Source organism: Haliotis asinina, chromosome 8 (assembly GCF_037392515.1).
Source record: "Haliotis asinina isolate JCU_RB_2024 chromosome 8, JCU_Hal_asi_v2, whole genome shotgun sequence".
NCBI classification, from domain to species: domain Eukaryota; kingdom Metazoa; phylum Mollusca; class Gastropoda; order Lepetellida; family Haliotidae; genus Haliotis; species Haliotis asinina.
The window spans coordinates 36,393,169-36,399,168 of NC_090287.1; positions in this window are offsets into that span (position 1 = coordinate 36,393,169).

Here is a 6,000-nt window from a genome sequence, read left to right on the forward strand (position 1 = left end):
TGGAAAAAAACCTTCAGGCTGTACTTAAGGAGCTGACAATACCATGTCTGGTGCCAGAGCCTTGTAAGTCAGTCATATTTGTCATACCCTACTTGTGGATAGGTCCAGAATGAAGACAAAACCGAGCTCCCATCATGATAATGTAAGATTCTGCTCCACAATGAGAGTGAGTGAGTTTAGTTTTACGCCACACTCACCAACATTCCAGCTACATAGCGGCGGTCAGCCAACAACCAATGGGCCCCGAGGGACCAGTGGATAACGTATTTATCTTACCAAACACCTCAATGCTAATTTTGAATTGTTTGAAGCGCGGGTACAAAACGTTTTTCGGCATTCAAACGGGATACACAGAAATGTTACACGCGTGTATGCGGGTTACATTGAAAATAATAGAAGAGCGCTCCGCCAGACAGAACATACAACCTGGCACATGGGACATCTATGGTTGCTACCTAATGTCTGCGAAAATGGTATGCCTCATGAGTTGCACACAATCTAGAATACAGCTGCACACACACACAAACTGTACACAATCTAGAACGCAAGCTGCTCATATTCTATCACTTACGTTGAATACAATCTATAGCTAGCACACATGCTGTACACAATCTAACACAGAAGCTGCACACAGTGTACCCCACAAGCAGTTCATAATCTAGCAGACAGATTGCACACAATCTGGCATGATATTGGCGGCCATTTTGAAATTGGCGGCCATTTTGAAAATGCCACAAGGCAGAATTTGCAGAACTTTGTACTTTGCACATGGCAAAGATGTTCTAAAGCGTTACTGAAAAATTCAGCTTTCTACTATTTTTCCCAATGTTGCCTACTGTTTGTGTCTAATGCTCCTGGCCTATAAGGGATGAAAACAATCTAGTACACAAACTGCACACAATCTAGCACACAAGATGCACATAATCTAGCACACACATTACAGAAAATCCAGCGCAAACGTTCCACACAAAAGGAAATGCCGGACCCCGCAATGCCGTTCTCTTGTCTTTGAATGGTAGCTACCGCCTGTGAACAATCGAATCTTGACAGACAATCAAGTAATTGGCTAGACAGCTAACTCGCTGTATGCCACGTGCGCTATACATACCTGGCAGTCACGTGCATATTGTCGCAGGTGCCACATCCAGGCTGCTGTATTTGTTTTGTGTGTTCTGATCACTGATAGGTGGATATATATAACTGTTGTCTCATCCATCACCCGACGACCTGGTTATATTTACAGAACACTGTCAAGACGTGGGTATTGCTGGAAATATTTTGCAGCCATTTTGTTAGGGCGGTCGGTGGGATAGCCAGGACAGTGCGGAACAAGATTTGCTTACCGTTTTGAGTGAATGAGTTAAGTTGTATGACGCTTTAAGCAATATTCCATCAATATCACGACAGGGAACAACAGCAATGGGCTTCACACATAGTTACCATGTGTGGAATCGAACCCGCGTCTTTCGCGTGACGAGCGAACACCTGAACCAGTAAGCGTAGTCAATTCAAATGCGCTGCACTGTTCGCTCCAACACTCTTCAGACTTTGAATATTCTATTTAAGAATTTGGTTTCCATGCAAGAGGAACAGCTAAGAGTGAGTGTGTGAGTTGTGTTTTACACTGCTTTTAGCAATATTCCAGCAATAACACGGCGGATGATAACAGAAATGGGCTTCACACATTGTATCTATGTAGGGAATCGAACCTGGGTCCTCAACGTGACGAGCAAAAGCTTTCACCACTAGGATCCATCGAATCGTCCAAGAGAACTCAAAGAACAGATTAACAGTGGCCAGAAAATAAGACTGGAGTCCGTCGACGTAGTGGACCTCTCATGACGAAGAACTAAGATCTTGAATCATTCAAGCTGTCTGTGTGTTTATGAACTCGTGCTTTAAAAGTAACTGAGGAGGGTGAACATCTGGTTTCTGGATACTACTGCTGCTGCTACTGCTGCTACTGCTGCTACTGCTGCTACTACTACTACTACTACCACTATTTTTACATCAATAACGCCCTTCACCTTTGGGATTACTGCTGCTGCTACTACTACTACTACTGCTACTACAATGGCTGCGGTTATCACTACGACTATGGCTAATACTATTGCGACAACCACCATGTCTAACATCACCAATTAGGTAACTATTGTGTCAGCTACAACTGCCACTGCCACTGCAAGCGTAGTCTGTCGTACAGACCCTGAGGTATATATATCCAAGACAGCCCACGCAAGTCAAGAAAATGTGGCAAGTCTAGATTTCCTTAGCTTCTGAAAATGAAGAAAGTCTCAGGGCTCCATTTCATTATATTATTTTTTTTCACTATGAACGTTTTTTCAGTAAAATATGTTCATTTCAGAGACTAGCTGTTAGTCTACTGCAAGCGCTACAACGACAGACAGTATCACTACCACTACCACTACCCTACCACTACCACTACCACTGCTAGCTCTGCAGTTCTTCATTAGTATTACGCATGCCTACACTGCATTGTGAACATCTCGAGTACAGCAGAAAACAAGTCTGTAGCAGCAAAGGGCTCACCATGCTATTCTAACGATCATGGTCACGGGTTTACTGGGTGTCTGCACATCAACACGAGCCCAGTCATTAAGCCCCAGAGTAGTGACCCTTTTGTTGCAACAAAACTTCAGGAGATACTGAATCACTGCAATAAAACAGCAATAAGTGTAATTTGCAAGCTAAAATAGCTGTTGCCTGGCAATATTCACGGAAAAAGGGACCACTGCAGCCGTCAGCTGCACCAATGAGGGATGTTCAGTAAACAGATTCATTATTGTTGTTCGCGAAACTAAATTCTTATGTATATACGTCCTTGAAACAATACAGAGACAGTGGTCCTACCTCTACACCTTTAAACACCTTTAGGTGGTGAATGCACTCTGACTCAGGGGCGAATGTTTTCAGATCCTCTCTGCAACCGCTTGCAGATTATGTGCACATTGTATGCATCATATGCAACGAACACTTGCATGTTATATATATATACACACACCGAAGATCATGAGCATGCGTTTTAGTTCGCCTCGCACTTATTAACACGGGAACATTTGACAAAGTTTTACCAATATTTTATAACGGTATGTGTTATTGAAAACTGGAAATTTACAGACCAACTGACCACGTTCTTTAATGTTAAACCTGTCAAGGGTCACAATGATAACGAGTATCAGACTTAATCTGTGACCAGTATCTCTTAAGTTAACAGAACCAAGGTGCATGCATGTATCTGTCTCTACGGCAGTTCACGCTGTGCATATCACGTGCGTGCCACGTATACCTTCGTGACATACTCACGACTGGCCATCGATGCCTTGGTCCATCTAAATGACATAATCTCAAGCTCACAGTAACAGCATTATCGTAAGTTTTATCCGCAAACGCGATTATCTGCGATAGCTACAATACTATATAATACGGATGACAGTCACAAATCAGGGGTGGCTGTCTAGTAAATTTTACCTATTGTACTACGTTGTGAATACTATGCGTAATTGTAACTGTGCACTATATAGATAATATAAACGCTCTCCCAGTGGCTTGATATGTAGAGTATTTAACAATGAATGTGTGTCGTGGTTAATGTCGTATGTATAACGAATCTACGTATGGTGTTTACGTTCTCTAAAAGCTGATTCATGATTATAATTGTAACATGCTACTATCGAGTTATCATGAAAAGATCATCCTGCGAGTGCGGGTATTAAACTCCCTGTTTGTTTTACTCAGGTGTTGTGTTGTGTTGTGCGTGGGTTGTGTTGTGTTGTGTTGTGCGTGGGTTGTGTTGTGCGTGGGTTGTGTTGTGCGTGGGTTGTGTTGTGTTGTGTTGTGTTGTGTTGTGTTGTGTTGTGTTGTGTTGTGCGTGTGTTGTGTTGTGTTGTGTTGTGTTGTGTTGTGTTGTGTTGTGTTGTGTGGGGGTTGGTATAATCATACCTCTTGCCAAGCGAGCTAATTCCCCAAACTCGCGATTTAATACACTCCTCAACGTACAGGAATATATGTATATGCAGCGTGTATATACATACATACATATACACACATACACGCACATACACAAATACACACACATTACCATGTACAAGGGGCTGCATGTACACAAAAAGTTACACATGTATGCATACAAATATCATACACAAAAATACGCGTGCATCACGCTAATTAAGAGCATAAAGGAAACGGCAAGTGTAAAGTTTACAGACTGAGTACCATGTGTGTAAAGCGCATAAGAAGAAAAGAGCGTTTACAAACATGTGTTACACCGATTATCACGTCAGCATCAACCTTGCTGAGTTGATGCACCTCCTACAGGTTATGTCACTTGTCATAATGCACCCAGACCTACAAAACTGGGACAAGAACATGAAAAGCAAGCGACGGAACAATTTTCACATTTAACATTGATTCAAGACCACCCGAGGTCTTTGCTGGCGTTAGACCCGTGAAGGTCCGGATAACAACTGATCTCCAGTAACTCTTCCTTGTCGTAAGACGGGACTAAAGTGATCGGGTGGTCTGGCTCGCAGACTTCGTTGACACATGTCATCGGTTGCCAATTGCGTAAATCGATGCTCATACTGAAGATCACTCAACTGTCTGGTACAGAGTCGATTATTTAAAGACCGACGCTATATAGCTGGAATATTGCTGAGTGCGGCGTAAAACTAAATGCACTCAGTCACTTTACTGGCATTTAGAGATCCATTCACATATTTACAGAATGTTAGCTCTTTGCACCAGAACGGATCTGTTTCTTCGCAGTTTCAGAGATATGCACTATTTTGATAACGTACTATCAGAATAGTTTCTGCATGCATCAGTTTATGACGAGGCATCTAACGCGAATAACATGTATGTACTAACCCGGATGTATGTTGAATCTTTATCTTGAAGTTGTTATGGAGAATTTCTGATGTAAACAGCTTGGAGTGACTGAAGCTTGCTCAGGTTTATTCAATAAAGGGGTCACAGGCTTATTATACAGTTGCAAAAGTCATATCATGGAAATCTTGAGCGCCATAGCACTGAAGACGGTCAGTGTAGATACTTTTGGGTTGTATTTGTTTTGTTAAAAAAAACACGTTACGTTGCTTAAATGCAAGGGACAAAAGCTTTGATAATCGACTGAACTACATAAATCCTGTCACATGCAAACTACTACAAATGTATCATAAAAAGGATGAGAACAATCATCCCCAGGGAGCGGAGACTGAAAATACAATGTAACATTAGGATGGACACCCAATGAGAGAGGGACAAAGAGAGCGGTTTTGAGCAGCTAAATTGGATATCAGCGCTTTACAGATATTAGCACACTTATAATAAATGCTATAGAACTCCGGCAAAATTGTATGTCTAAGATTATAGTGAAAACAGCTGATTATAACAGCTTGAGGTAATCGCTGTGCTCCATAAATCGGAACCCATTTGAGATGGATTGATTCAAAGCAGGATGGGGAGATGCGACGTGCTGTGTTTAGTATCAGCTGGGTCACTGTGACACTAACACTATGCCAGCTTGCACAAACCGGCCTGGGTCGACTGGAACTGCTTGCTGTAAGTGCAAAAAGCGAACAGGGATCTGATAGTAGACAGCGGCGTTAAATATACCTTCTACCATGACGCACAGAAGAGGTTAAACTGTGTTGTTACTATCTTTACTTTGTCACCCCCTAGCACTCACTCAGCATTCTCAATACAACGACTGCTGCAAATAAACGTCATGAATTGAAACCAACAATTGGTTATACTTCCTGTTGTCAGTCAAGAAGTGATGAGGTAATGGGTATCTGCTCAAAACGAGATTCTTGAGACGCATGTAGAAGTTGGTGTTAAAGTAAAAGGCAAATAATATTCATTACAACGTCAATAAACATGCATCAACAGACAAGTTGTAAATAAACTCGATAATAAATAAACATGCAATGAACATGAGTTTTTTACTGCTAAAAACAGATGGAGACAGACAGTGAAGTG